Source organism: Ranitomeya variabilis, chromosome 2, assembly GCF_051348905.1.
Source record: "Ranitomeya variabilis isolate aRanVar5 chromosome 2, aRanVar5.hap1, whole genome shotgun sequence".
Classification (NCBI taxonomy): Eukaryota; Metazoa; Chordata; class Amphibia; order Anura; family Dendrobatidae; genus Ranitomeya; species Ranitomeya variabilis.
In genome coordinates this window covers 1,036,207,868-1,036,219,524 of record NC_135233.1, presented here as the reverse complement: position 1 = coordinate 1,036,219,524, position 11,657 = coordinate 1,036,207,868, and the positions used below count along the sequence as shown (strand labels likewise).

The 11,657-nt window shown below is 43.1% G+C and overlaps 1 long non-coding RNA gene across 1 annotated transcript; it reads left to right on the top strand.

The window, feature by feature from the left end:
* Nucleotides 1-225: 225 nt before the first annotated feature.
* On the top strand, nt 226-10,766 carry LOC143810168 (uncharacterized). The gene is made up of 3 exons (XR_013222682.1): nt 226-320; nt 5,887-5,983; nt 10,361-10,766. It is a non-coding gene; the product is annotated as an uncharacterized LOC143810168 (long non-coding RNA).
* The last annotated feature ends 891 nt before the right edge of the window (nt 10,767-11,657 follow it).

The following is an 11,657-nucleotide window of genomic DNA, read 5'->3' as shown; positions in this document are numbered from 1 at the left end:
GATGTAGACTAGTGTTGTGTCCCATGAATGGGAACAGCTTGTTGTGTATTTTCTATGTTATGCATTTCATTCTGCTGTTGCTAGGGAGAAGCTTGCCCTCTGAAGTTTGTCCCCTTGTCTCTCCTGTAGTGGAGGATGTTAGCCCTTGCTCCTCCCTTCTTATCCGTTTGCTGTAGCCATCTTTCGAAGCACATGCATACTCCTCTGTTTGGGATTACTCTTTCCACCTGCTGCATTTTGCTTAATACAAGATTTCATAAAATATCAACTCTGTTTCTTCTGGACTCTTATTACAAGTCAGTACTGAGGACGCCTGGCACGTGAGTACAACAATCATACAGTTATCTAAGGGATTGATGACTAAGGATTTAGAGACTCATACTGCCATGAAGAGTCAGAATAGTGGAAAGAGTGGCCTGCCACCAAGACCAGTATACAGCTTACAATCCAGAGAAAGGAACATCTGTAAAGCTAATTGTGATCATACAGCAGCTTCAGAGTCTGCAGAAACTTACATTCCTTGTATAATGGCAAATACAGAAAGAATTTCTAATTATTTGCCTGATTTACGACAGCAAGAAAAAGACACAGGATCTCATGCAGCCTTCAGTGAAAGATCCAAACGCTTGACTAAACCTAAATGGAAAGTCAAAGACAATCTAGAAACTGCCAAATGTGAATTACTTTCGAGTGTAACTTCCCTATGGGAAAGGGTGCAGAATCAAGTGACTGTCTTATCTATGCTTGGTGCTCATGAGTTACCACCAGAGGGAGTCCCGGAAAGATTGTACTCAACATACCAGTCTTTCAAGGACCTTTATGAGAAATATACCTCTGTCTTGGTGAGACTAAACACACCAGAGTCTCTAAAGGAGCTTTTGAGCTTTCAACAACTCAATTCTGAATGAGACTGCACTGTGCGCGACATTGTGAATAAAACGGAAGCTAAAATCGCGCAGATGTCAGAAGTGTCATCTCGCAAATCCAGGTCCGCTAAGTGCTCAAAGCACTCATCCATATCAAATACATCAAAATTCTGTACCCTCAGTGAACAGCTTATAAGAGCGCATGCTGAAGCGGAAATTACAAGGGTGCAAGCTGTCTTCTCCCAAAAGAAAGCAGAGAAGAAGGCAGACATGGAAGCTGAATCTGCATGCAAGAAGGCAGACATGGAAGCGGAATCTGCATGTAAGAAGGCGGAAATAGAAGTCCTAGAGAAAGAATGCAAACATGTGACAGCCACAGCAAGGTTAAAGGTCTTTGAACAAGCTCTAAGTGGGAGTCAAGTGGACAGTATCAGCTTGTGTGAGATAGATACAGAAGACCCCCTTAAGCGTACAAGAGACTATGTACTAAGCCAAAACAGCAAACCACCAATCACCACTAATGTTCTTGTCAGTTCCGACACTTCTCCAAGGCACCGAGACACTGATCCACCTGCAGCTCCTAGCGTTCAAGGTCAGTCCAATACAAACCAATGTTTAAACCTGAATCTCATTCACGCTCCAACACTCAGCCAATCACTGCACCTCAGCAAACTCCATATGCCAACGTCTACATGCAACCTAACATGATGGCAAGTCACTATACCTTTGACAACTGCATGGCTCTAGCCCTGCATATGACAGAGACTGTATAGACCAAACTGGTTGGTTGGATAAATGCTTATGCCACTCCATACATTCCCATATTTCTGAACCAAGAAACTACAACCAAAGTAAACAGCATTACTCAGCCAGCAAGGGTGCTCCCAAAGTCAGAAAGAACAGACATATCTGACTTTGCGAGGTACATGATTCACCAAGAACTCACCAACACCGGTCTCACAAGGTTTGATGACCAACCCAAAAACTACAGAGGGTGAAATTGTGCCTTTAAAACCGCAACTAGTGACCTTGACATTACTGCTGCTGAAGAGCTGGACCTGCTGATCGGGTGGATGGGACCACGATACACAGACCAAATCAAAAGACTCAGATCCGTTTTCATCAGTGATCCAGCGGCTGGTCTCATGACTGCATGGGCAGAGGTGTATCTAGGGTTTCTGACACCCGGGGCAAGAGTTCATTTTGGCGCCCCCCCAGGACATATGCGATTTGCACACTTTGCCATGTACCCACGAGCTCCTCTCCCTAATGCTCTCAATGTTCATTAAATCCTCCCATCTCCACTCCAAATCTCCGCACACACATTAAATCCCCCATTCCCACTCCAATTCTCCTTACACAATAAATCCCCCCATTCTCCACACAGCCCCTCATCACCCCCATCTCATCCCCCCACAGCCCCTCATCGACCCCATCTCCCTCTCACCCCCTCATCACCCCCACACAGTCCCTCATCATCCCCCCATACCCCACACAGCCCCTCATCACTCCCCCATTCCCCACACAGGCCTTTATCACCCACACAGCCTCTCATCCTGCCATTCCTCACACAGCCCCCATCACACCCTTATCACCCCCCTTCTCCCCCAAAGACTCTCATCATCACCCCTTCTCCCCACACAGCCCCTCATCATCCCCCATTCCCCACACAGCCCCTCATCATCCTCCATTCCCCACACAGCCTCTTATCATCCACTACACAGCACCTCATCATCATCCCCCCATTCCCCATACAGCCTCTCATCATCTCTCCATTCCCCAGACAGCCTCTTATCAGCCACTACACAGCCCCTCATCATCATCCCCCCATTCCCCACACACCTCGGTAATCTCACACGGCTCCATGCTGCAGACCCTCAGTCCTCTCCTCACATGGCTCCATGGTTCAGGTGAAACACCTCATTTCCCACTTATTTTCTCCAGCAGCCTCAGCAGCTTCTGGTGTCTTCACTGGACTGAAGGAGGCCCCACCCTTTCTGGTGACATCATTACCTCCCAAAATCACCTCCGTTCTAGTCGCTGCAGTCAGATCTTTGATTGTACTCATGTCTGTAAGATATGAGTACAATTGAATACTGGGAGCTGGCGCACTGCAGCTTCTCTGTGCCGGCTGTCAACTTGACAGTCAGCTTAGAGAACAGCTAACTCCCAGTCCGGGGGCGGCAGAATGCAGCCGCAGTGGGAGACACTGCAGACCGCCGCATTAGGTGGCCCGACTGCGCCCCCTGCAAGCTGCACCCAGGGCAAATGCCCCGGCTGCCCTCCCCAGATACGCCACTGTGCATGGGACAGACTAAAGAAAATGTTTACCGGTCTTGAAGCTATAGAGGACACACTGCTCAAATAATTACAGGATTTTCCTAAAATATTCGGCAAGGATACTTCAAAATTCCAGGAACTCAGCAACCTGCTGTTCGAACTCCAGCTCTCGATCACAACGCAGGAATCCTGATTCTACTTGGGAGAGACATCCTCCATTTACACAAGCTACACCAGCAAATCAACAGCCCACATGATGCACCATTTACTCAGCGCTTCGACCTAGGCTGGGTGATCATAGGGAACGTCTGCGTAGACAAAATGAAGAGACCTAAAGCTATCTTCTCCCACAAGACACACATCTTGCCAAATGGTCACAGCACTCATTTCCAGCCAAGCCCACAACATTACTGCGTGAAAGAGAAACTGAGTGACACCAAGTGGCGATGGCCACCACTTGACAGCACGAACACGCACAGTCTCTGGGACGATGACCTCGGGTCAACAGTAATCAATTCCACAAGTGAAGACAAGTCAGCACCCAGGAGAGAAGATAAATAATTTCTAAGGGTTATGGATAAATAATTCACTCAAGAAAACTCCAACAGCTAGGTGGCTCTGTTACCCTTTCGTTCTCCAAGACCAAAGTAGCAAAACAATCTGCAGCAAGCAACAGCAAGGTTCTCTTCTCTAAATCGCACTTTAAAAAGAAGGCCAGAGATGGAAAGACATTTTATCTATTTCATGCAAAACATCTTTGACAGAGATCATGCATGACCATCAATACCACTGAAGGAAAGAGAAGAATGCTGGTACTTTCCGTCCTTCAAGGTTTACCACCATCGGAAACCTAACCATATCAGGGTGGTATTTGACTCCAGGAAGGCATCTCCCTCAACAACTTGCTTGTTACTGGACCCAACAAGAACAAAAGCCTCATAAGTGTTGATTCGCTTCTGGCAGGAACTCGTGGCGATAATGGCCGACATCCAGATGTCTCATTGCTTCATTGTGAGGGAAGACAGTAGAAACTATCTCAGGTCCCTATGGCACAAGAGCAACGACATTCACAACTAGGTCATGGACTACCGGATGAAGGTACACGTCTTCGGCAGCAGTCCTTCATCTGCTGTAGCGATCTATGGACTGAGATGGGCAGCCCAGGAAGGTGAGAATATGGACGCGATACTCGTCAGTTTGTAGAGAAGAACTTCTACGTGGATGATGGGCTCAAGTCTTTATCCTCGAATGAAGAGACTACGGATCTGCTCTCCAGGACTCAATAAATGCTCTCTTCATCACATCTCAGGGTTCATAAGATTATCTCCAACAGTCAAGAGGTAATGGAAGCGTTTCCATCTGAAGACTATGCCACGAGCTTAAGAGACCTCGATTTAGGTTCCGATGTCCCTCCCACGCAACGTAGCCTTGGTCGGCTATGGGATATTAAACAGGACGCATTTACTTTTTAAGTGTTACCCTGCGACAAACCATTCATCAAACAAGGAGTCCTATCTGTCATAAATAGTATCTACGATCCTCTTGGGTTAATCGCACCATTCACTTTTCAAGGCAAGATTCTGCTAAGACAGCTTACTGCCGAAAATACCGATTGGGATACTCCGCTGCCATCCAAGAAACAACAAAGATGGGAGGCCTTGAAGAAGTCACTAAAGGTCTTAGAATAACTCCAAGTTCCACATTGTTACTCTGTAAAATCTTCAGTTGCCACCAGAAGAGAAGTCCACATTTTCTCTGATGCATCTACACAAGCCATAGCTGCAGTAGCTTATCTAAAGATCTTGCACTGTGTTTTCATTCTGGGTAAGACCAAATTAACCCATAACCCTGCACACTCATTACAAAGGCTTGAACTTTGTGCAGCAGTACTGGCGGCAGAAATCGCTGAAGTAGTGAGAGATGAAATGAACATTACAATCGATTCCTTTACATTCTACACAGATAGTAGAGTGGTACTCGGATATATATATATATATAACCAAACAAAACAATTCTATGTCTACGTGAGTAGTAGAGTAGAGCACATCAGACGTTTTGCTACTCCTGAGCAGTGGCATCACATCCCCTCTGATCTAAACCCAGCTGACCGAGGAACGAGACTCACAGCTGCATCCAAGCTCGGTGACAACATGTCACAACATACCTACGATAACTACGTCAGCATCGCATATGAGCCGGTGGATCCAGAATCTGACTAGGAAATTAAGCCAACTCCTAACTTACAAGAAGGAGATCTTGTCCTTTTAAAAAACAAACAGGCTCATCGTAACCATTGGTTGATTGGTCTTATCACCGAGGTTGTGCCCAGCGATGATGGAATGACTCAGAAGGTAGAAGCCAAGGTGACAAAAGGGGGTTTAACTTGAACCTTCTTTCGCCCAGTCTCTGAACTCTTACTACTTCTACTGAAGGAGGCCATCACATGAACTGAACATTGTTGCTGGACTCCTTAACGACGGGGAGCATACTTCCTCATACCCCAGCCATGTTAGGATGCAACTGGACTTGAACACTTCCCTGTGGATTAAACGTTACCATTGGATTGTTGGGCTGGTGGAAGAGTTGGCTTGTTGCGGCTTCCCCAACACCAAGATGGGTTTTTCTACTGACCTCATATTAATTTTTTATTTCTTATTCAAGGACTACGCGTCATCGTTCAAGTATGGACTTGAATTGTTAAATTATTGTTGCATATTGTTTTCTTCTCTCCTCTTTTCAGGTTCCATGTTGGCGTTGGACAGCAACGACTCATCACGTCATACAGAGACATTCTGAAATTGAAGATTTCAGACGGGCAGTGTTGTGTCCCATGAATGGTAACAGCTTGTTGTGCATTTTCTATGTTATGCATTTCATTCTGCTGTTGCTAAGGAGAAGCTTGACCTCTAAAGTTTGTACCTTTGTCTATCCAGTAGTTGATAATGTTGGTCCTTGCTCCTCCCTTCTTCATTATCAGTTTGCTGTATTCATCTTTGGATGCACATGTATACTCCTCTGTTTGGGATTACTTTTTCCACCTGCTGCATTGTAACTAATACAAGATTTCAGAAAATATCAACTCTGTTTCTCCTGGACGCTTATTACAAGTCAGTACAGCTGAGTTGGCACTATCTGAGGATGCCTGGCATTTGAGTAGAACAATCATACAGTTATCTAAGGGATTGATGACTAAGGATTGAGAGACTCGTACTGCCTTGAAGAGTCAGAATAACTAGTGTGCATGCAGCATGTAAGCACATATTCACATTAGCCACTAAACAGAAAAAAACAAAGACTGAAACATAATGGTTAAATTCCCTGCAGTAAATAAATGAATAGCATAGCGCATGAAAATAATATACGGTACTTAATTAACATGTTTTTCAATTTAAAAAAATGTGAAAGCCACCCGGCTTCGTCACGGTGACTGTAGTTGGGAATGTCCTAACTCTAATATTAGAAACCTTACCATTTGTCAAGTGACATGCATGTAGATAAGGGCTGAGAGGGACTGAGCCCAACTAGTGGGCACACAGCCAAGAGAGACCACATCAAAAATGCCCAAATCAAGAGAAATGCAGGTAAGATACTGGGAACAAAAGAAAGCGCAATTGGCTCTTAACCGATAAAAATGAGGTGACAGGGAAAGGAATCCACTCTCCTGGTGTGGTGGTTGCTACAATCAACCTGTAAAGGCTGAGTCACACATAACGATATCGTTAACCATATTGTTGCAACGTCACGCTTTTGGTGACGTAGCAACGATCCCGCTAACGATCTCGTTATGTGTGACAGTGACCAATGATCAGGCCCCTGCTGGGAGATCGTTGGTCGTTGGGGAATGATCAGGACCATTTTTTGGTCGCTGATCACCCGCTGTCATCGCTGGATCGGCGTGTGTGACGCCGATCCAGCGATGTGTTCACTTGTAACCAGGGTAAATATCGGGTTACTAAGCGCAGGGCCACGCTTAGTAACCCGATATTTACCCTGGTTACCATTGTAAAAGTTAAAAAAAACCAGTACATACTCACATTCTGATGTCTGTCACGTCCCCCGGCGTCCACAAGGTTAAAACTGCTTTCGGCAGGAGCTCTGCTAATGTACGCGCTCCGGCCGAGAGCTTCCCTGCACTGACTATGTCAGTGCCAGCCATAAAGCAGAGCACAGCGGTGACGTCACCGCTGTTACTGCTGGCGCTGACACATTCAGTGCAGGGAAACTCTCGGCAGCAGCGCGTGCATTAGCAGCGCTCTTGCCGAAAGCAGTTTTAACCCTGTGGACGCCGGCGGGGAACGTGACATCAGAATGTGAGTATGTAGTGTTTTTTTTTTTACTTTTACAATGGTAACCAGGGTAAATATCGGGTTACTAAGCGCGGCCCTGCACTTAGTAACCCGATGTTTACCCTGGTTACGCGGGTGCTGCAGGGGGACTTCGGCATCGTTGAAGACAGTTTCAACGATGCCAAAGTCGTTCCCCTGATCGTTGGTCGCTGGAGAGAGCTGTGTGTGTGACAGCTCCCCAGCGACCACACAACGACTTACCAACGATCACGGCCAGGTCGTATCGCTGGTCGTGATCGTTGGTAAGTCATTTAGTGTGACTTGACTTGTCTTAACTGGCATAGATATATCAGATGCTGCAAGGACACAAGTCACTGGGCGGACTGAACATCTCCTTCCAGATTTTACAGCTCAAAAGAAAGGCAGGCCACACATTTATATGCACATGATGCAAACAGACAGGAAAAACTCCAAATGTATGAACTGGGACATAAACTGGTGTGCATTCAGTATGTAAGTGCACGTTTACACTAGCCACTAAACAGAAAAAAAAACAAAGACAGAAACATAATGCTTAGTGATGAGTGATGAGCGAGTGTACTCGTTGCTCGGGTTTTCCTGAGCATGCTCGGGTGGTCTCCGAATATTTGTGAGTGCTCGGAGATTTAGTTTTCATCCACGCAGCTGCATGACTTATGGCTGCTAGACAGGCTGAATATATGTGGGGATTCCCTAACAACCAGGCAACCCCCACATGTACTCAGGCTGGCTAGCAGCCGTAAATCATGCAGCTGCGTTGACAAAAACTAAATCTCCGAGCACTCACAAATACTCAGAGCAGGAAAACCCGAGCAACGAGTACACTCGTTCATCACTAATAATGATTAAATACTCTGCAGTAAATTAATAAAATAGCATAGTGAATGAAAATAATATACAATACTTAGTTAACATGTTTTTTTATTTATAAAATGCAAAAGCCATCCTGCCTCGTCACGGCGACTATATTATGGTGCTCTGAGCTACTAGAGACATCTGGAGAAAAACATGACCACTTGTGTAGAAGTAGACTCTAAGAGACCTGTAGAGAAACTATAGCTGCAGAATTGCCAATAGACCAATATTAGGAGGCAACTGAATCTCCCTGCTAAAGAGTGACTTGAAGCTGAGGCAATGCGACCACAGCAGTGCCAACCAAGTCAGGTAATGCAAATAACATTTACGTCGCATGACAGAATATAGCCAAATCATGTTTTTCAAATATATTTGTATGTAACCCCCTGCTCATGTACAGCACCCTGGAATCAATGGTGCTATATAAATAAATAATAATAATAATAATAATAATAATAAATAAGGTTATCTCATATCACACATCCCAGAGCCAACCCAAGAGGAAAGCTGAATAAGGACACATTTGTAATTTTTTAGTTTCAGAATACAATAAAAAACATATAACAGCTGTATTACATGGGACAGCAATTGAATTATTTAAAATCCAATAAATTCAATCTCTAATTATTAAAAAAAAATCTTCAAATAGCTGCAACTTATTTAATTTGATATTTCACTTTTACATCATCTATCTTTAAATAATTTCTAGAAAATACATTTGTTGAACTCACCTTTTCAATTGTACACAATTCTCACTCGACAATAGTTTCCACTTTGGAAAAATAATGAATTTTTATCTATTATAAATGGCCTTTAGGAGAAAAAAAAAAGTTTCCAGATTTTAAAGTGACTATACAATTGAAAGGTTCATGTCATTGAAACTGCTCTCGGTAAACCCACCTGGGTCCCTCCTACTTCATTGTCTCTTGTACTAACCCATTAAAAGTACATTGATGAAAATAGACAAGTATGAACAAAGTATGAACAAAAAAGGTTCCCTGAGACTGTAGGAGACAAACTTACTGGGAAACATCAGCTGAAATGACACGAGTAATGAAGAAATGATAATATATTGTTATTTTAAAACCATCAAAAACAGTCTTGTACACCTAGAATTCCTTGTTTTCCAGGGCTGTAAACTTCTGTGCTAACTTTCTACACATTGATCAGCAGAAAGTCTATAAAATAGAAATTACACTCATTATAATAATCAAATACAAAGTAAAATAATGAATAGATATTCACCACCTTGAAGTCAATATTATGTCCATTTAGATCTCAATCTTGTGTGCACTGGCCAGGTCCGTGATCTGTGGCTTCTGGATGGGTGGCCTGAGAATCTCTTAACTCCCGATGTTCCCAGCTCTGCTTTTGACTAGCCAGGTTGGTGGGTGTGATGCGTGTCTGTCCCACCGCAATGATGATTTCACAGCAAAATGATGATGTCTCGACAGCCCAGATAACCAATGTGGGGAGGTAAGAGGAGATTTTCAGGCCTCTTGGCCGGTGGTCACAAGCTACTGACCTGGCTGATGGACTGGATTCCTGCCAATCAATTCCCCCATCTCTAACAGATACCATGGTTTCATATTGGTTTTCCTCATTCATTTTTTCAGAATTGTTGAAAATTTTTCAATCACATGACTAGGGGCATTTTTTTTCTGGCTAATTGGACTGAGATCTTCACCACTCCAAGACATTTACTGAGTTCTTCTTAATTGTATTGTTAAGCCAATTTTACTTAAAGGGGTTTTCAGGATTTTTTAAGGTAATGTTTGCCTAGGTTAAATATACCAAACACAGCTTTACTCATCCACTTACCCACAAGCTCTCTGTCCCTACCCCTTGGCTTGGTTCACATGCTGCATTGATGACATCACAATGGCAGTTCTTCTCATGGCTTATGCTGGAGAAGTAGTGTGTGGGTAAAGCTCTATTTGTAATTTTTAACCAAGGCAAACCTTATCAGTAAAAAAAAAATCTTGGAAAAATATTTTAATATTTCATGTAATTCTAACGACACCTTTTTTAAAGGCACCGTATTGAGGTGTGCAAAAAAAAGGCTGAAGAATAGAGAAGTCTGCAGAAATCAGCTGTGGATTTGAAAAGTCATGATGGTGAATGGATAAGATGGAGAAGAAAAGAAAGCAAGCAACTTTAACCAGAGAAGATATCTCCTATAGAGTACTCAAATGTAAATGTTTACTTGTGATACTGACTAAGCCCCATCAGTGCTGTAGATCCTATATGGTCCGCAGTCTGATGATGACCGGTAACAACAAGTAGTATTTCCTTACAATCGTTAAGAACATACAAGTATTTGTAGGTTCATGCAATTTAATTGTATATGGGTCTGGCCTGACATTACAATTAATTACTGTACTAAGCTTGTGATGTATTCATGTACTAATGATGGTTCTGGTGATGTATTCATGTAAGGATGTTGGTTCTGGTGATGCATTCATGTACTTATAGCGATTCTTGGAATTTAATTTAAAAATTAAGTACTGTAGCATGCCAAATCCCAACAATGTACTTGCCGATTCTAGTGGTCATCACATGACAACTCATATGAGATATTCACATTACGGCCATGTGGCAACTAGCTTTTCTTCCTTCTCTCAGTTAAGCAGGGGCTATAGTTTTTCACTGAACATTGGAATAATTAGGATGATAAGCTAGTTGACAAGGGTGGCACCAATTGGAATTTTGCACTGGGTACAGAAAACCTAGCTTCAACTTTGCTTTTGGTGTAAATTCTGATATGAAAAGGAATCTGTCAATAGGATCAACCCTCCTAAGCCATCTATATGGGCATACAGGTCATAGGAAGCTGACTAAAATGACACCTTGATATCTATGATCTGATTTCTTATTCCAGAGGAATCAAAGATTTCCTTTAATAGTTATAATCTTTATAATGGGAATCTAATTAATATGCTGATTCCAGTAGTATCCTATTTCCCCTAAAAAAAGGGAAAAGTCATATTGAAATTCAGTACCCCTTATACATATTTCCCTCATGGTTATCTCTTGGTGGACAGTGTCAAAGCCCCAATACGCAAAAGATAATTGTTTGTTCCTGCAAAAATTCTGACACATCCCTGATAGATATTTTTTTAAATGTGTGTGACTAAATTTTTTACGAAGTTTGCATAGTAAAATAATATATTTCCAAATTCTTCATATTTTATAAAGAATGAGACTGGTATTTACAAGCCTTTGGTTCCTTAAAGTTCCATGTGAACTTTTGTCCGGGACTACTGATAACCTAGGACTACAGGAACACTGAAATATTCTTTACAGTTGTGTCTGCATATGGTCAGGCCAT